Source organism: Oryctolagus cuniculus, chromosome 13, assembly GCF_051225735.1.
Source record: "Oryctolagus cuniculus isolate XC-2025 breed Fujian yellow rabbit chromosome 13, ASM5122573v1, whole genome shotgun sequence".
NCBI classification, from domain to species: Eukaryota; Metazoa; Chordata; class Mammalia; order Lagomorpha; family Leporidae; genus Oryctolagus; species Oryctolagus cuniculus.
In genome coordinates, this window is record NC_142879.1 from 89981665 (window position 1) to 90003012 (window position 21348).

General features: G+C 39.5%; 3 long non-coding RNA genes across 4 annotated transcripts in view; 1 reads left to right on the top strand and 2 right to left on the bottom strand.

Moving 5' to 3' along the window:
- Positions 1–21348, top strand: part of LOC149122729 (uncharacterized) — a 295211-nt gene that overhangs the window by 139304 nt on the left and 134559 nt on the right. The window lies entirely within an intron of this gene.
- The window catches only part of LOC149122730 (uncharacterized), a 304723-nt gene that overhangs the window by 60882 nt on the left and 222493 nt on the right, over positions 1–21348 (bottom strand). The window lies entirely within an intron of this gene.
- Positions 10884–21348, bottom strand: part of LOC149122731 (uncharacterized) — a 31438-nt gene continuing 20973 nt past the window's right edge. Inside the window, exons 3-4 of one of the 2 annotated variants that reach the window (XR_016219378.1) lie at positions 11746–11777; positions 10884–11091 (exon numbers count right to left, since the gene is read on the bottom strand). This is a non-coding gene — a long non-coding RNA (uncharacterized LOC149122731). The remainder of the gene's footprint in view (positions 11092–11745; positions 11778–21348) is intronic. The other variant, XR_016219379.1, reaches the window with a different exon arrangement.

Genomic DNA, 21348 nt, shown 5'->3' on the forward strand with positions numbered 1-21348 from the left:
AGTAATGAATTTTCTGATGTGAGCTTTGATTTTGAGGCTGGAATATGGAGTTCAGGTCAAGGGAGGAATGGTCTTTCTCAAATAGGGCACAACTGTTGGCTTGCTTCAATTCTGGATTTATGTCATAGTTTTGGTTACCTCAGCCAATTTTTGGTTTCTTCAGTGGCAATTTCATAAATTGTTTCTGGGTCTGAGTTTGTTTTGCCTTCTTCCTTCCCAAATTTGGTATTCTGACGCAATACAAACAAGAGTTTATACTGAGTATCCATTATGAAAAAAAAAAAAAAACACAACAAGTTGACATTTCAAATCTACAGGCAACATGACCAAGAGGAGTTTTTGTGATATGGAAAATGAAATGGAACCCTTTGGCTGAGGGGACTGCTATTAATTCCCTCCAAATCGAGTGTGAGTGCAGTTTTCAGGTTAATTCAATCAGAATTCCACAGCCAGTCAGCTGGGAGGGGTGGATGAATCCAGAAACAGCCAGTTTCCTTGTGACTAAATCAAGCCCAGTATCACTGAGGACTCTTGGATTTCTTTGGCTTTTTTCACATTTTTCTTATTTCTCATGGTTTGTAATGAACTTTCTGATGTAAGCTTTGGTTTTGAGGCTGGAATATGGAGTTCAGGGCATGGGAGGAATGGTCATTTCCAACCAGGGAACAGCTGTTGGCTTGCTCCAATTCTGGCTTTCTGTCATTGTTGTGGGTGCCTCAGCTGGTTTTTGGTTTCTTGAGCAGCGATTTCCTAAATTGTTTCTGGCTCTGAGTTTGTTTTGCCTTCTTCCTTCCCAAATTTTGTATTCTGATACAATACAAATATGAGTTAAGACAGAGTATCCATTTGGTAATAAAAAGAAAAACACCAAATTGGTGTCTCATGCCTAATAATCTACAGACAACAAGACCAACATGAGTTTTGTGTTTTGGAAAATGAAATGCAACACTTTTGCTGGGGGGACACATATTAATTCCCTCCAAATCGAGTATGAGTGCAATATTCAGGTTTATTCAATCAGAATTCCACAGCAGTTCAGCTGGGAGGTGTGGCTGAATCTGGCACCTGCCAGTTTCGTTGTAACTAAATCAAGCCCAATATGACTAAGGACTCTGGGATTTCTTTGGCTTTTTTCGCATTTTACTTATTTATTATGGTTTGTAATGTATTTTCTGATGTGAGCTTTGGATTTGAGGCTGGAATATGGAATTCAGGGCATGGCAAGAATGGTCTATTTCAGTCAGGGCACAACTCTTGGCTTCCTCCAATTCTGACTTTCTGTCATGGTTTTGGTTGCCTCAGCCAATTTTTGGTTTCTTGAGCGACAATTTCCTCAACTGTTTCTGGGTCTGAGTTTGTTTTGCCTTCTTCCTTCCCATAATTTGTATTCTGAAGCAATACAAACAAGAGTTTAGACAGACTAGCCAATACGAAATAAAAAGCACCTCAAATTGGCGTTTCATGCTTAGAAAATTACAGGCAACACGACCAACCTAAGTTTTTGTATTTTATAAAAAGAAATAGAACGCTTCAAATTAGTGGACAGATATTGATTACCTCCAATTGGAATGTGAGTGAAATTTTCAGGTTAATTCAATCAGAATTCCACAGCCTGTCAGCTGGGAGGGGTGCATGAATCTGGGAACAGCCAGTTTCCATGTGAATAAATCAAGCCCAATATCACTAAGTACTCTTGGATTTATTTGGCTTTTTTCACATTTTTCTTATTTATCAAGGTTTGTAATGAATTTTCTGATGTGTACTTTGGATTTGAGGCTGGAATATGGATTTCAGGTCACAGGAAGAATGGTCTTTTTCAATCAGGGCACAGCTGTTGGCTTCATCCAATTCTGGCTCTCTGTCATTGTTTTTGGGTGCCTCAGCCGATTTTTGTTTTCTTGAGCAGCAATTTCCTAAATTTTCTGGGTCTGAGTTGGTTTTGCCTTCTTCCTTCCATATTTTCTATTCTGATACAATACAAACAAGAGTTTACACAGAGTATCCATTAGGAAATAAAAAAAAAGGAATTGGCGTCTCATGCTCAATAATCTACAGGCAACACGAGCAAGGTGAGTTTTTGTGCTTTGGAAAATGAAATGGAACCCTGTGGCTGAGGGGACAGATATTAATTCCCTCCAAATCGAGTGTGAATTCAATTTTCAGGTTAATTGAATCAGAATTCCACAGCCAGTCAGCTGGGAGGGGTGGATGAATCCAGAAGTAGTCAGTTTCCATGTGACTAAATTAAGTCCAATATCACCAAGGACTCTTGGATTTCTTTGGCTTTTTTCATATTTTTCTTATTTATCATGGTGTGTAATAAATTTTCTGATGCGAGCTTTGGATTTGAGGCTGGATTGTGGAGTTCAGGGCAGGGGAGGAGTGGTTTTTTTCAATCAGGGCATAGATGTTGGCTTGCTCTAATTCTGGCTTTCTTTCATTGTTTTGGTTGTCTCAGCTGATTTTTGCTTTCTTGATTGCAATTTCCTAATTTTTTCTGGGTCTGAGTTTGTTTTGCCTTCTTCCTTCTCAAATTTGGTAGTCTGACGCAATACAAACAAGAGTTTAGAAAGAGTTTCCCTTATGAAATAAAGAAATCCCAACAAATTGGCCTTTCATGCTTAGAAATCTATGGGCAACATGACCAAGAGGAGTTTTCTGTTTTGGAAAATAAAATGGAACCCTTTTTATGAGGGGACAGGTATTAATTCCCTCCAAATTGAGTGTGAGTGCAATTTTCTGGTGAATTCAATCAGAATTCCACAGCCAGTCAGCTGGGAGGGGTGGATGAATCTTAAACAGCCGGATTCCTTGGGAATAAATCAAGCCCAATATCACCAACTCCTGGATTTATTTGGCTTTCTCAACATTTTTCTTATTTCTCATGGTTTGTAATGAACTTTCTGATGTGAGCTTTGGTTTCGACGCCGGAATATGCAGTTCAGGACACAGGAGATATGGTCTTTTTCAATCAGGGCACAACTGGTGGTTTGCTCCAATTCTGGCTTTCTGTCATGGTTTTGAGTCCCTCAGCCAATATTTGGTTTCCTGAGCATCAATTTCCTAAATTGTTTCTGGCTCTGAGTTTGTTTTGCCTTCTTCCTTCCCAAATTTTGTATTCTGACACATTACAGAAAATTGTTTAATAGAATATGCTTTAGGAAAGAAAAAAAAAAAACAACAAGTTTGCGTCTCATGCTTAATAATCTACAGGCAAGATGACCAGAAGGAGTTTATGTGTTTTGGAAAATGAAATGGAATCCTTTTGCTTGGGGACAGATATTAATTCCCTCCATATCAAGTGTGAGAGCGATATTCAGGATAATTCAATCAGAATTCCGCAGCCAGTCAGCTGGGAGGGGTGGATGAATCTTAAACAGCCGGATTCCTTGTGACTATATCAACCCCAGTATCACTAAGGACTCTTGGATTTATTTGGCTTTTTCCACATTTTTCTTATTTATCATGGTTTGTAATGCATTTTCTGATGTGAGCTTTGTATTTGAGACTGGAATATGGAGTTCAGGGCATGGGAGGAATGGTCTTTTTCAATCAGGGCACAGCTGTTGGTTTGCTCCAATTCTGGTTTTCTGTCATGGTTTTGGGTGCCTCAGCCGATTTTTGGGTTCATGAGTGACAATTTCCTAAATTGTTTCTGGCTCTGAGTTTGTTTTGCCTTCTTCCATCCCAAATTTTGTATTCTGATGCAATACAAACAAGAGTGTAGACAGAGTATCCATTATGAAATAAAAAAACACAACAAACTGGCATTTCACGCTTAGACATTTACAGGTAACACGAACAACATGGGTTTTTGTGTTTTGGAAAATAAAATGGAACGCTTCCAATTAGTGGACAGATATTTATTCCCTCTAAATTGAGTGTGAGTGCAATTTTCATGTTAAATCAATCAGAATTCAACAGCCAGTTAGCTGGGAGGTGTAGATGAATCTGGAAGCAGCCAGTTTCCTTGTGACTGAATCAAGCCCAAGATCACTAAGGACTCTTGGATTTCTTTGGCTTTTCCCACATTTTTCTTATTTATCATTGTTTGTAATGCATTTTCTGATGTGAGCTTTGGTATTGAGGCTGGCATATTGAGTTCAGGGCACGGGAGGAAGGTTCTTTTTCAATCAGGCACAGCTGTTGGCTTGTTCCAATTCTGGATTTCTGTCATTGTTTTGGGGACCTCAGCTGATTTTTGGTTTCTTGAGCGTCAATTTCCTAAATGTATTCTGGGTCTGAGTTTGCCTTCTTCCTTCCCAAATTATGTATTCTGACGCAATACAAACAAGAGTTTACACAGAGTATCCATTTTGAAATACATAACACAACCAATTCATATTTCATGCTTAGAAATCTACAGGCAACACGACCAAGAGGAGTTTTTGTGTTTTGAAAAATGAAATGTTACCCTTTTGCTGAGGGGACAGGTATTAATTCCCTCCAAATCGAGTGTGAATTCAATCTGAATTCCACAGCCAGTCAGGTGAGAGAGGTGGATGAATCCAGAAACAGCTGGTTTCCTTGTGAGTAATTCAAGCCCAATATGACTAAGGACTCTTGGATTTCTTTGGTTTTTTTCACATTTTTCTTATGTATTATGCTTTGTAATGTATTTTCTCATGTTACCTTTAGTTTTGTGGCAGGAGTATGGAGTTCAGGGCACGGTAGGAATGGTGTTTTGCAATCAGGGCACAGCTGTTGGCTTGCTCCAAGTCTTGCTTTCTGTTGTGGTTTTGGGTGCCTCAGCCGATTTTTATAAGTGTGGTTTTGAGGTTAATTAAATCAGAATTCCACAGCCAGTCAGCAGGGCGTGTGAATGAATCATAAACACCTGGTTTCCTTGTGACTAAATCAAGCCAAATATCACCAAGGACTCTTGGATTTATTTGGCTTTTTCCACATTTTTCTTATTTCTCATGGTTTGTAATGAACTTTCTGATGTGAGCTTTGGTTTTGAGGCTGCAATATGGAGTTCAGGACACGGGAGGTATGGTCTTTTTCAATCAGGGAGCAGCTGTTGGTTCGCTCCAATTCTGGCTTGCTGTCATGGTTTTCGGTGCCTCAGCTGATTTTTGGTTTCTTGAGTGGAAATTTCCTAAATGTTTTCTGGGTCTGAGTTTGTTTTGCCTTCTTCCTTCCCAAATTTGATATTCTGACACAATACAAACAAGAGTTTAGACAGAGTAGCCATTATGAAATAAAAAACACAACACTTTGATGTTTCATGCTTGAAATCTACAGGCAACACAACCAACATGAATTTTTGTGTTTTGGAAAAAGAAATGGGACCCTTCTAATGAGGGGACAGATGTTAATTCCCTCCCAATCGAGTGTGAGTTTGATGCTCAGGTTAATTCTATCAGAATTCCACAGCCAGTCAGGTGGGAGGTGTGGATGAATCTGGAAGTATCCGGTTTCCGTTGACTAAATCAAGCCCAATATCACTAAGGACTCTTGGATTTCTTGGTCTTTTTTCACATTTTTTTTCATTTATCATGGTTTGTAATGAATTTACTGATGTGTACTTTGGATTTGAGGCTAAAATATGGAGTTCAGGGCTCAGGAGGAATGGTCTTTTTCAATCAGGGCATAGATGTTGGCTTGCTCCAATTCTGGCTTTCTGTCATGATTTTGGTTGCCTCAGCTGATTTTTCATTTCTGGAGCGGCAATTTCCTATACTTTTTCTGGGTCTGAGTTTGTTTTGCCTTCTTCCTTCCCAAATTTTGTGTTCTGACACAATACAAACAAGAGTTTAGACAGAGTAGCCATTAGGAAATAAAAAACACAACAAATTGGCGTTTCATGCTTGAAATCTACAGGCAACACGACCAACATGAATTTTTATGTTTTGGAATAAGAAATGGAACCCTTCTACTGAGGGGACAGATATTAATTCCCTCCAAATCGAGTGTGAGTGTGATTTTCAGGTTAATTCAATCAGAAAAATTTACGGGATACAGCAAAAGCAGTGTTAAGAGGAACATTTATATCAATAGGTGCCTACATCAAGAAATTGGAAATGCACTAAATAGATGAGCTTTCAATTCATCTCAAGCATCTAGAAAAACTGCAGCCAACCAGACCCAAATCTAGCAGGAGAAATGAAAAAATTAAAATCAGAGAAGAAATCAACAGGATTGAATCCAAAAAAAAATTACAAAAAATCAGCCAAACGAGAAGCTGTTTTTTTGAAAAAATAAACAAAATTGACTCCCCACTGGCCCAACTCACTAAAAAAAGAAGAGAAATACCCAGATCAATAAAATCAGAGATCATAAGGAAACATAAAACAGACACCACGGAAAGAAAAAGAATCATCAAAATTACTACAAGGACTTGTATGCCAGCAAATATGGAAACCTATCAGAAATGGATAGATTCCTGGACACATGCAACCTATCTACATTGAAGCAGGAAGACATAGAAAACCTAAACAGACCCATAACTGAGACAGAAATTGAAATGGTCATAAAGGCCCTCCAAAAAAAAAAAAACAACAACAAAAAAAGCTCAGGACCAGATGGATTCACTGCTGAATTCTACCAGACATTTAAAGAAGAACTGATTCCAATTCTTCCCAAACTATTCAGAACAATCGAAAAAGAGGGAATCCTCCCAAATTCTTTTTATGAAGCCAGCATCTCCTTAATTCCTAAGCCAGGAAAAGATGCAGCATTGAAAGAGTATTACAGGTCGGCGCTTCAGCTCACTAGGCTAATCCTCCGCCTTGCTGTGCCAGCACACCAGATTCTAGTCCCGGTCGGGGCTCCAGATTCTGTCCCGGTTGCCCCTCTTCCAGGCCAGCTCTCTGCTGTGGCCAGGGAGTGTAGTGGAGGTTGGCCCAAGTGCTTGCACCCTGCAACCCATGGGAGACCAGGATAAGACCTGGCTCCTGCCTTCAGATCAGTGCGGTGCACTGGCTGCAGTGTGCTGGCTGTGGCGGCCTTTGGAAGGTGAACCAACAGCAAAAGGAAGACCTTTCTCTATGTCTCTCTGTCTATCTCACTGTCCACTATGCCTGTCAAAAAAAAAAAAAGAAAAAGAAGAAAGAGAATTACAGACCAATATCCCTGATGAACATAGATGCAAAAATCCTCAATAAAATTCTGGCCAATAGAATGCAACAACACATCAGAAAGATCATCCACCCAGACCAAGTGGGATTTATCCCTGGCATACAGGGATGGTTCAATGTGCATGAAACAATCAACGTGATACACCACATTAAAAGACTGCAGAAGAAAAACCATATGATTACCTCAATAGATGCTGAGAAAGCATTTGATAAAATATAACACACTTTCATGATGAAAACTTTAAGCAAACTGGGTATGGAAGGAACATTCCTTAATACAATCAAAGCAATTTATGAAAAAAACACGGTCACCATCCTATTGAATGGGGAAAAGTTGTAAGCATTTCCACTGAGATCTGGTACCAGACATGGATGCCCACTCTCACCACTGATATTCAATAGAGTTCTGGAAGTTTTAGCCAGAGCTATTAGGCAAGAAAAAGAAATTAAAGGGATACAAATTGGGAAGGAAGAAGTCAAACTATCCCTCTTTGCAGATGATATGATTCTTTATTTAGGGGGCCCAAAGAACTCTACTAAGAGACTAGTGCAACTCATAGAATAGTTTGGCAAAGTAGCAGGATATAAAATCAATGCACAAAAATCAACAGCCTTTGTATACCCAGGCAATGCCACAGCTGAGAAAGAACTTCTAAGATCAATCCCATTCACAATAGCTACAAAAACAATCAAATACCTTGGAATAAACTTAACCAAGGACGTTAGGATCTCTACAATGAAAATTAAAAAACCTTAAAGAAAGATATAGAAGAGGCTACCAAAAAATGGAAAAATCTTCCATGCTCATGGATTGGAAGAATCAATATCATCAAAATGTCCATTCTCCCAAAAGCAATTTATAGATTCAATGCAATTCCAATCAAGATACCAAAGACCTGCTTCTAGATCTGGAAAAATGATGCTGAAATTCATATGGAGGCACAAGAGACCTCGAATAGCTAAAGCAATCTTCTACAACAAAAACAAAGCCAGAGGCATCACAATACCAGATTTCAGGACATACTACAGGGCAGTTGTTATCAAAACAGCATTGTACTGGTACAGAACAGATGGATAGACCAATGGAACACAATAGAAACACCAGAAATCAATCCAAACTTCTACAGTCACCTTATATTTATCAAGAATCCAAAACCAATCCCTGGAGTAAGGACAGTCTAGTCAATAAATTGTGCTGGGAAAATTGGATTTCCACATGCAAAAGCATGAAGCAAGATGCCAACCTTTCACCTTACACAAACATTCACTCAACATGGATTAAAGACTTAAATCTATGACCCGACACCATCAAATTATTAGAGAGCATTGGAGAAACCCTGCAAGATAAAGGTACTGCCAAAGACTTCTTGGAAAATACCCCAGAAGCACAGGAAGTCAAAGTCAAAATTAACATTTGGGATTGCATCAAATTGAGAAGTTTCTGTACTGCAAAAGAAACAGTCAGGAGAGTGAAGAGGCAACTGACAGAATGGGAAAAATATTTGCAAACTATGCAACAGATAAAGGGTTGATAACAAGAATCTACAAAGAAATCAAGAAACTCCACAACATCAAAACAAACAACCCACTTAAGAGATGGGCCAAGGACCTCAACAGACATTTTTCAAAAGAGGAAATCCAAATGGCCAACAGACACATGAAAAAATGTTCAAGATCACTAGCAATCAGGGAAATGCAAATCAAAACCACAATGAGGTTTCACCTCACCCCAGTTAGAATGGCTCACATTCAGAAATCTACCAACAATAGATGCTGGAGAGGAGGTAGGGAAAAAGGGACACTAACCCACTGTTGGTGGGAATGCAAACTGGTGAAGCCACTGTGGAAGTCAGTCTGGAGATTCCTCAGAAACCTGAAGATAACCCTACCATTCAACCCAGCCATCCCACTCCTTGGAATTTACCCAAAGGAAATGAAATTGGCAAACAAACAAGCTGTCTGCATATTAATGTTTATTGCAGCTCAATTCACAATAGCTAAGAGCTGGAACCAACCCAAATGCCCATCAACAGTAGACTGGATAAAGAAATTATGGGACGTGCACTCTATCAAATACTATCCAGAGGTGAAAAACAACGAAATCCAGTCATTTGCAACAAGAATGAGCAATCTGGAAAAATTATGCTGAGTGAATTAAGCCAGGCCCAAAGGGAAAAATTTCATATGTTCTCCCTGATCAGCGACAACTATCTGAGCACCAAAGGGGAAACCTGTTGAAGTAAAATGGACACTATGAGAAACAGTGACTTGATAAGCTCGTGCCCTGACTGTTGATGTACAATGTAATACTTTATCCATTTTAGTATTTTCTCATTGTTTTGTTCTAGTACTATTGGTTGAACTCTGTGATTAACACACAACTATTCTTAGGTGTTTAAATTTTAACTGAAAAGTGATACCTGTTAAATATAAGAGTGGGAATAAGAGAGGGAGGAGATGTACAATTTTGGACATGCTCAATTGGACTTGTCTCAAATGGTGGAGTTAGAATCATGCCAGGGGATCCCAATACAATCCCATCAAGGTGGCATGTACAATGCCATCTCACTAGTCCAAGTGGTCAAATTCAGTTCACAATTGATCACACTGATAGGTCTAAGAGTCAAAGGGACCACACAAACAAGACTAGTGTCTGCTAATACTAGCTGATAGAATCAAAAAGGGACAGAACGATCCATCATGGGAAGCGGGATACACAGCAGACTCATAGAATGGCAGATGTCGTAAATAGTACTCTGGCCTCAGAATCAGCCCTTAAGGCAATCGGACCTGGCTGAAGAGCCTATGAGAGTATTTTAGGCATGGAAAGCCAAGACACCCTGGAAAAAAAAGACCTAAATGGAAGATCTCTGCGAGTGAGAGCCCAGTGGAAAGAACGGGGCCATCAAAGAAGGAGGTACCTTTCTCTGAAGGGAGGAGAGAACTTCCACTTTGACTATGACCCTGTCAGAATAAGATCGAAACTGGCGAACTCAAAAGGCTTCCATAGCCTTGGCAACTCATGACTAGAGCCTAGCGAGATTACTGACGCCATAAACAAGAGTGTCAAATTGTTAAGTCAACAACAGGAGTCACTGTGTACTTACTTCTCATGTGGGATCTGTGCTTAGTGTGTTTTCCAATGTGAAGTAATGCTATAACTAGTACTGAAACAGTATTTTACACTTTCTGTTTCTGTGCGGGTGCAAACTGATGAAATCTTTACTTAATATATATTGAATCGATCTTCTGTATATAAAGATAATTGAAGATGAATCTTGATGTGAATGCAATGTGAGAGGGAGGAGGAGATGGGAGGGGTATCAGTGGGAGGGAAATTATGGGGGGAGGAAGCCATTGTAATCCATTAACTGTACTATGGATTTCTATATTTACTAAATAAAAATAAATTAAAAATAACAAGTGCCCATAATATCAGAGAAATGAAATTATCATGCAGTACTGATGCAAATGTAAAGTGATGCAGATGATATGGCCCACAGTACTGAAGACCTGCTGATGCTGTTCACTTTCTCACTCAGAAAGTTCAGAAGCAGTGCAGTACATCAGAAAGAAAGAGTGTGGGATTGTTTTGATGGCCTCCATCTTCTTTTAAAAATGTCCGTATCCAAGCAATTCTGAGACCTAACAGGATTACCCCCAATTAATCCTTACTCATCTAGGTAAGGCTCTAACTCTTAACACTATTGTAAGATTAAAATTCCACCTTCTTCATGTCTCAAGTTGGATTTATTCACAGTAAATCATATTCAAACCATTTCAGCATACAGTAAAGTATAATATGGTACAATATAGTACAATATGGACTGACTGTAAAGGCATACCGGTACATGAAATAAGCCATTACAAAATGATAATTATTTTGTGATTCACCTTCTATGAGGTAACTAGAGGAGACAAATTAATAGCTATATAACGTAGAGAATTGACTTCCATGGTCTGTGGTGGAGGGGCATAGGGATTTGGTTTCTGAGGCACAAAGTTTTACCTGGGGAGATTAAAGAAAGATATATGGATGGTGTTGATTATTGCAGAAGAATGTGTATAGGCTTACTGACATAGACATTCACACTTTAAAATGCCAAATGATAGGTTATACTTTTATCATATATAATACTGGATTTTAACAAACTAATAACCAAGTCCTCTTCCATAATCATTTGCAATTATACATACATACATCTATTTTAATGCTAATTTAGATGTAAATTTAGGTGTAACCAATGAAATATGATGATATAACATTTAACAGTACTTGAAAACATGACAAGCTATTTTATCAGGAGAGGGTAGAAATATACAATTTTGTATTATATCAAATTACAGAAAGAATCATATATATACATGTGTGTATGCAAAATGTACAAGACATATCTGAAAGTGTATCCTTATTCATTTACTTTTATTTGAAACACACACATGCACAGAGAGAGATAGATAGAGAGAGAGAGAGAGAAAGAGAAAGAGGAAGGGAGAGATAAAGAAAGAGAAAGAGAGGAGAGAGAGAGAGAGAGAGAGAGAGAGAGAGAGAGAGAAATAGACACAGAAGCATAGAAATCCCATAATCTTCTTTACTCCACAAATGCCTAAATAATGAAGGCTGTGTCAGGCTGGGTATCTTCGGGTGATGACAGAGACTCACCTGCAGTCTCCTAACTCTGTATTAGCAGGAAGCTGGAATTAGGAGCAGATTCAGGACATAAACACACACAATCTATATGGAATTCAGGTGATGACAGAGGTATATTTTCTAAAATTTTATTGATTTGTTTTCATTTTGATTCAAATGGAGAGAGAGATGAGGGAGAGTGGGAATATTTCATTTTCCAATTAATTCCACCCAAAATCACTTCATCCAAAAATATACCAGGATACTGAAATTTAATTTGGTCACCCATTTGGGAGGTAGGGAGTCAAATATTTTAGCCATCAACTACTGCCTCCGAGGACACATATTCACAGGAAATGGAGAAAGAGGAGAGTAGTGAGACTCAAAATGAAGCAATCTGATAGGGTATGTGGGTATTCAAAATGGCAACTTAAGCTAGTGACAAACACTCACCATCTTAGTAACCAGGAAATTGTTCATGTTCTATGTCTCCTTTATTTACATTCTTGATTTTGAGTCTGGTTCACTTGCATGTCCTAACTACTGATTGCATTCCCCTACTGACTCCTAAGCCTGTCATCCCATCTGAGGAGAGATAAAAGCTCAGCACTGAGCTAATACATTCTTCAAGATGTTTGCCAAATTAATAATTCTCAATTTTTAAACTGAAAGCAGTAGTTATTATTTATATTCTATTTTACAAATATCAAGAGAATAGATTTACTGTAATTCAAAAACAATTCTAAGCATATAAGGATATATATATGATTACTTCCATTTTTAGAGAGTATATTTAGATATAAAATAAATATTTAAAAACAAAAAAGCAAAAGTACTAGGATTTTAAACCAGATGACTTTAAAAATGAGAAAGTGGGAGGAGTTTAAAAAAAAAAACATTTTGATGTTTTGGCCAAGGCTAGCTCATAGTAATACCTTATACAAGTAAATGGAGAAATGGGCCGGCGCCGCGGCTCACTAGGCTAATCCTCCGCCTTGCGGCGCCGGCACACCGGGTTCTAGTCCCGGTCGGGGCACCGGATTCTGTCCCGGTTGCCCCTCTTCCAGGCCAGCCCTCTGCTGTGGCCAGGGAGTGCAGTGGAGGATGGCCCAGGTGCTTGGGCCCTGCACCCCATGGGAGACCAGGAAAAGCACCTGGCTCCTGGCTCCTGCCATCGGATCAGCGCGGTGCGCCGGCCGCAGCGCGCCGGCCGCGGCGGCCATTGGAGGGTGAACCAACGGCAAAAGGAAGACCTTTCTCTCTGTCTCTCTCTCTCACTGTCCACTCTGCCTGTCAAAAAAAAAATAAAAATAAAAAAAATAAATAAAAAAAAAAAACAAGTAAATGGAGAAATGAATAACGAGGCTTTCATTTTAGATATGTTCAGCATAAATTCACATTGGATAGCTACAAATAAGTATTCAATGGGGAATAGCAACTATGTTCTGAAACCTGTGGGAGAGGCTACCCTGGGAAGGAAGCAGGAATGTCATATCCAAGAGGGTCAAATCTGTAAAGAACTACAAGGTGTTGTGAATGGGAGAGTGTATGGAATACTTGGATGTGTAAAACTGAGAAGAAAGTAGAATTATATTAGCAAGGAACTGGTTTGGAAGCAAAGCAGAAAGAACTTGAACCAGCCTAAATATGGAGTGTCCACATTGTAGGCAGTGGTAGAACACATTATACCACAGTTTTGTCCCCACTATTGTCTTTCTTAGCTTACTTCACTCACTTTGTGTCTTTCTACCTGCCAAATACATAATTTACTTTATTGCATAAAAAATTCAAGTACAGGGGCCAGCAATGAGGCTCACTTGGTTAATCCTCCACCTGCAGCACTGGCATCCCATATGGGCACTGGGTTCTAATCCCAGTTGCTCCTCTTCCAATTCAGCTCCCTGCTCTGGCCCAGGAGGGCAGTGGAGGGTTGACCAAATGCTTTGGCCCCTGCACCTGCATGGGAGACCAGGAGGAAGTACCTGGCACCTGGCTGCAGATGGGTGCAGTGTTGGCCGTGGCAGCCATGTGGGGAGTGAACCAAGGGAAGGAAGACCTTTCTCTCTGTCTCTCTCTCTCTCTCACTGTCTAACTCTATCTGTCAAATAAATAATAAAACAAAACAAAACAAATTCAACTACAGAAAACACTTTCAGTAGCATAAAGTAATAATGAAGAAAGGAATGATTTGCCTTAAGATATTATTTTGGAAAGGCAGCAATGCAACATGAATCTATAGACAGGCTGGGAGAATTGTATGGAGAGCTCTTTAAGGACTTGCCATGGGAGCTGGCATTGAGAAATAACAGGTTTAGCTACCACCTGCAAGGGCTGGCATCTCATATCGATGGAGCTTTCAGTCCTAGCAACTCAACTTACAATCCAAGCCTTTGAAAATGTGCCAGGGAAAGCATTGGGAGATGGGCCATTGCATTGGGTGGGAGACCCAGATGAATCTCTTGCTTCCTGGCTTTAATATTGCTTAACCTTCACCATTGTGACTCTTAGGGGAGTGAACCACCAGATGTAAGATTCTAAGATTCTCAGATTCATTCTCCCCTTCTTTTATTTTTGTAACTCTGCCCCCTTGAAAATAAAGCAATAAATCCTAAAAAAAAAGCTAAATGCTGCAGATTCTGTTCCCTACACATTCCTATTCCTGCCCATGAATTACATTCAGCCTCCAAGAAACTATTAGGAACCACACTATTCAAGAAATTCAACCACAAAAAATAATATTCAGTAATTTGTTTTCTTAACACTAGGTAACTTTTTCCTAGTTTTTTTTTTTATTTTTAAAAATATTTATTTATTTGAAAGTCAGAGTTATAGAGAGTGAGGAGAGGTAGAGAGAGAGAGAGAAAGGTCTTCCATCTGATGGTTCACTTCCCAATTGGCCACAGTGGCTGGAGCTGTGCCAATACCAAGCCAAGAGCCAGGAGATTTTTCCAGGTCTCCCACGCAGGTGCAGGGGCCCTAGAACTTGGGCCATACTCTACTGATTTCCCAGCACAAAGTAGAGAACTGGATCAGAAGTGGAACAGCCAAGGCTGGTGCCACAACTCAATAGGCTAATCCTCTGCCTGCAGTGCTGGCACCTGGGTTCTAGTCCCCGTCAGGGTGCTGGATTTTGTTCAGCTCTCTGCTGTGGCTCGGGAGTTCAGTGGAGGATGGCCCATGTCCCTGGGCCCTGCACCCACATGGGAGACCAGGAGAGGCACTTGGCTCCTAGCTTTGGAGCAGCCATTCTCAATGTCTAACTCTGCCTGTCAAAAAAAACAAACAAGCGGAGCCAAGATGGTGGAATAGTGAAGGTGCGCACCGATAGTCTGGGAAAAGATAGTTTAATAAAAGTGGAGCTACCGTAGCCACAGGAAAAGGCTCAAGAAAAAATTGCAGAGGAAAGTCTCCTGGATCTAGTGGAGGTGACACGGAGGACCTACGAAGAGAGCAATGTTGCCCACCATGTGGAAGCCGAGCCATGGGAGCCACGCCACCATAGAAGCAGAAGCCGAGCCCCACAAGCTGCGCCGCTGCAGAAGCCGTGCTGCAGAGTTTGTGCACCAGCGCTGGAAGGGGAGGTGAAATAAAAACCTCGGTAACCCAAGACATTGATGGGGAAAGGCAGAAAGAGCCTACAGGGAATGAAAGCCTCACTGGGGAAAGCTCACCAGGCGGACTGGTGGAGAGAAAAAATGAACAAATAAGGGGAACTGGCACAGACATTAACGTCTCTCTCCACTCACCTTACAAAGCCAAGCAAGACAATGAGCCGGTGCCATTTTATGTATGTAAAGAGGTGCCGGCCATTAGCCAAGCAGAAAAACCTGACTCTGGTGGGGAGAAATAACAGAAGGTTAAGACCTAGTTAGTGAAAGTGAGGAGCTAACGAACTGACACTGTGAAAATCTGAGGGGAGGGCGAGAGAACTCACCGAGTACACAAACTCGGTAACTTGGGGAAACTGGGGAGAGACTATTGAGAAATTTGAGACCACACTGAGGGCTGCATGGACTCTTTGTGTGGTCCCAGGGGTAACCAGACAAATACCCACAGGGGCCAGATTTCATACCTCAACTACCCTCAATTCCACTCAGCTGTGTGGAATTACTTCCCAACTGAGTCAGAAAAAAAAGAGAGAGTGAGAGAGAGCAAGCAAGTGGGAGAACAATCTGGGTGAGTCACCTTTGGCACACCCTTATCCCCAAAGAACCAAACAGAGCTCTCTGTCCACACCCATCACAGCCTTTAAGGATCCATGAAAAGCAGACAGTCCACTTAATATAGAGTCACAGTATAATGAGGAGAAATCAAATATCTCCAATATGCCAAACAACAAACGCAGAAAATGAGGTAACAAGAACCAGGAAGACAGTATGACACCCCCAAATGAAATACACATCCCAAATCAAGATTATGAAGATGATGAGATAGAAGAAATGCAAGAAGTGGATCTCAAAAAATTGATAAGAACACTAAGAAGTTCTCAAAAAAAAATTCTTGAACTACAGAAATCTTTAATGGACAAGATAGAAAATCTCTCTCACGAAAATGAAATATTAAGGAGGAATCAAAATGAAATTAAAGAACCAGTAGAACATGAAACAGCGATAGTGATGAGAAATCATAAGGAAATGAAGAATTCAATTGATCAAATGACAAACACATTAGAGAGCCTTAAAAACAGAATGGGTGATGCAGAAGAGAGAATATTGGACTTAGAAGACCGAGCACAGGAAAATATACAGTCAAACTAAAGAAAAGAAGAGGAAATTAGAGATCTAAAAAATATTGTCAGGAATCTTCAAGATACTATTAAAAAACCCAACATTAGAACTCTAGGAGTTCCTGAAGGCATGGAGAGGGAGAAAGGATTAGAAGGCCTTTTTTAGTGAGATACTAGCAGAAAATTTCCCAGGTTTAAAGAAGAACAGAGACATCCTGTACAGGAAGCTCATAGAACCCCTAATATACATGACCAAAAGAGATCCTCACCACGTCACATTGTAATTAAACTCACTGCAGTGAAACATAAAGAAAAGATCCTAAAATGTGCAAGAGAGAAACGTCAGATTACTCTCAGAGGATCTCCAATCAGACTCACAGCTGACTTCTCATGAGAAATCCTACAAGCTGGGAGGGAATGGTGACATATAGCCCAGGTACTAAGAGAGAAAAACTGCCAGCCCAGAATATTATACCCTGCAAAGCTCTCATTCGTGAATGAAGGTGAAATAAAGACCTTTCACAGCAAACAGAAGTTGAAAGAATTTGTTGCCACTTGTCCAGCCCTGCAAAAGATGCTTAAAGATGTGTTACACACAGAAACACAGAAATATGGTCATCAATATGAAAGAAGGTAAATGAAGGAAACCTCACAGCAAAAGATCACAGGAAGTTCAAAACCTATATTAGAAAATATCTTTGGCAAATGGCAGGGCAAAGTTACTATGCAGCAATCGTCACATTGAATGTTAATGGCCTGAACTGTCCAGTTAAAAGACACCGATTGGCTGACTGGGTGAAGAAACAAAACCCATCTATTTGCTGCTTACAAGAAACACATCTTTCCAGCAAAGATGCATACAGACTGAAGGTGAAAGGCTGGAAAAAGATATACCACACCAGCAGAAATGAAAAATGGGCGGGCATAGCCATATTAATATCAGACAACATAAACTTTACCACAAAAACTGTTTAGAGAGAAAAAGAGGGGCACTATATAATGATCAAGGGATCAATTCAACAGGAAGATATGACGATTATCAATGTATATACACCTAATTACAGGGCACCAGTTTATTTAAAAGATTTGTTAATGGACTTAAAGGGAGACTTAGACCACAATACAATAGTACTGGGGGACTTCAATACTCCACTCTCAGAAATAGACAGATCAACAGGACAGAAAATAAACAAGGAGACAGTAGATTTAAATGACACTATAGCCCAAATGGAGCTAACAGATATCTACAGAACTTTTCATCCTACACAGAAAGCATTTACTTTCTTCTCAGCAGTACATGGAAACTTCTCTAGGATTGACCAAATACTAGGCCATAAAGCAAGTCTCAGCAAATTCAAAAGAATTAGAATCATACCATTTGGGATTAGAATCATACCATGCAGCTGCTCAGACCATAAAGGAATGAAGTTGGAAATTAGCAACTCAGGAATCCCTAGAGCATATGCAAACACATGGAGATTGAACAACATGCTCCTGAATGAACAATGGGTCATAGAAGAAATTAAAAGAGAAATCAAAAATTTTCTGGAAGTAAATGAGGATAACAGCACAACATACCAAAACTTATGGGATACAGCAAAAGCAGTGTTAAGAGAAACGTTTATATCAATAGGTGCCTACATCAAGAAATTGGAAATGCACTAAATAGATGAGCTTTCAATTCATCTCAAGCATCTAGAAAATCTTCAGCAAAGCAGACCCAAATCTAGTAGGAGAAGAGAAATAAATAAAATCAGAGAAGAAATCAACAGGATTAATCAAAAAAAAAAAAACATTTAAAAAATCAGCCAAACGAGAAGCTGTTTTTTTCAAAAAATTAAAAAATTGACACCCCATTGGCCCAACTAACTAAAAAAAGAAGAGAAATACCCAGATCAATAAAATCAGAGATCATAAGGAAACATAAAACAGACACCACGGAAATAAAAAGAATCATCAAAATTACTACAAGGACTTGTATGCCAGCAAATATGGAAACCTATCAGAAATGGATAGATTCCTGGACACATGCAACCTACCTACATTGAAGCAGGAAGACATAGAAAACCTAAACAGACCCATAACTGAGACAGAAATTGAAATGGTCATAAAGGCCCTCGCAAAAAAGAAAAGCTCAGAACCAAATGGATTCACTGCTGAATTCTACCAGACATTTAAAGAAGAACTGACTCCAATTCTTCCCAAACTATTCAGAACAATCGAAAAAGAGGGAATCCTCCCAAATTCTCTCTATGAAGCCAGCATCTCCTTAATTCCTAAGCCAGGAAAAGATGCAGCATTGACAGAGAATTACAGACCAATATCCCTGATGAACATAGATGCAAAAATCCTCAATAAAATTCTGGCCAATAGAAACACATCAGAAAGATCATCCACCTGGACCAAGTGGGATTTATCCCTGGTATGCAAGGATGGTTCAATGTGCATGAAACAATCAATGTGATACACCACATTAACAGACTGAAGAAGAAAAACAATATGATTATTTCAATTGATGCCGAGAAAGCATTTGGTAAAATACAACAGCCTTTCATGATGAAAAATTTAAGCAAACTGGGTATGGAAGGAACATTCCTTAATACAATCAAAACAATTTATGAAAAACCCACGGCCAACATCCTATTGAATGGGAAAAGTTGTAAGCATTTCCACTGAGATATGGTACCAGACATGGATGCCCACTCTCACCACTGATATTCAATAGAGTTCTGGAAGTTTTAGCCAGAGCTATTGGGCAAGAAAAAGAAATTAAAGGGATACAAATTGGGAAGGAAGAAGTCAAATTATCCCTCTTTGCAGATGATATGATTCTTTATTTAGGGGGCCCAAAGAACTCTACTAAGAGACTAGTGCAACTCATAGAAGAGTTTGGCAAAGTTTCAGGATATAAAATCAATGCACAAAAATCAACAGCCTTTGTATACACAGGATATGCCATGGCTGAGGAAGAACTTCTAAGATCAATCCCATTCACAATAGCTACAAAAACAAATACATTGGAATAACATAACCAAGGACACTAAGGTCTCTACGATGAAAATTAAAAAACCTTAAAGAAAGATATAGAAGAGGCTACCAAAAAATGGAAAAATCTTCCATGCTCATGGATTGGAAGAATCAACATCATCAAAATGTCCCTTCACCTAAAAGCAATTTATAGATTCAATGCAATTCCAATCAAAATACCAAAGACATTCTTCTCAGATCTAGAAAAAACTATGCTGAAATTCATATGGAGGCACAAGAGACCTCGAATAGCTAAAGCAATCTTCTACAACAAAAACAAAGCCAGAGGCATCACAATACCAGATTTCAGGACATACTACAGGGCTGTTGTAATCAAAACAGCATGGTACTGGTACAGAAACAGATGGATAGAGCAATGGAACAGAATAGAAATGCCAGAAATCAACCCAAACAACTACAGCCAACTTATATTTGACCAAGGATCTAAAACCATTTCCTGGAACAAGGACAGTCTATTCAATAAATGGTGCTGGAAAACTGGATTTCCACGTGCAGAATCATGAAGCAAGACCCATATCTTACACCTTACACAAAAATCCACTCAACATGGATTAAAAACCTAAATCTATGACCTGACACCATCAAGTTATTACAGAACATTGGAGAAACCCTTCAAGATATTGGCACAGGCAAAGAGTTTCGGGAAAAGACCCAGGAGGCACAGGCAGTCAAGGCCGAAATCAGCTATTGGGATTTCATCAAATTGAGAAGTTTCTGTACTGCAAAAGAAACAGTCAGGAGAGTGAAGCGACAACCGACAGAATGGGAAAAAATATTTGCAAACTATGCAACAGATAAAGGGTTAATAGCCAGAATCTACAAAGAGATCAAGACACTCCACACAAAAGAAAACAAAAACCAGATTGGCTAAGGACCTCAAAGATATTTTCAAAAGAGGAAATCCAAATGGCCAACAGGCACATGAAAATATGTTCAAGATCACTAGCAATCAGGGAAATGCAAATCAAAACCACAATGAGGTTTCACCTCACCCCGGTTAGAATGGCTCACATTCAGAAATCTACCAACAATAGATGCTGGAGAGGAGGTAGGGAAAAAGGGACACTAACCCACTGTTGGTGGGAATGCAAACTGGTGAAGCCACTATGGAAGTCAGTCTGGAGATTCCTCAGAAACCTGAAGATAACCCTAACGTTCGACCTAGCCATCCCACTCCTTGGAATTTACCCAAAGGAAATGAAATTGGGAAACAAACAAGCGGTCTGCACCCTAATGTTTATTGCAGCTCAAATCACAATACCCAAGACCTGGAACCAACGTAAATGCCCATCAGTGGTAGGCTGGATAAAGAAATTATGGGATATGTACTCTTTAGAATACTATACTGCAGTCAAAAACAATGAAATCCAGTCATTTGCAACAAAATGGAGGAATCTCGAACAAGTCATGCTGAGTGAAATAAGCCAGTCCCAAAGGGACTAATATTATATGGTATCCCTGATCGGCGACAAATAACTGAACACCAAATGGGAAATCTGTTGAAGTAAAATGGACACTATGAGAAACAGTGACTTGATCAGCTCTTGTCCTGACTGTTGATGTACAATGTAATACTTTATCCATGTTAGTAGTTTTTTTTGTTCTAGTACAATTGGTTGAACTCTGTAATTAACACACAATTATTCTTAGGTGTTTAAATTTCAGCTGAAAAGTGACCCCTGTTAGGAATTTGGAAAACATTATGCTGACTGAAATAAGCCAGTCCCAATGGGACAAATATCATATATTCTCCCTGATCAGTGACAACTAACCGAGCACCAAAAATGAAATCTGTTAAAGAGAAATGAACACTATGAGAAACGGTGACTTGATCAGCCCTTGCCATGACTGTTGATGAACAA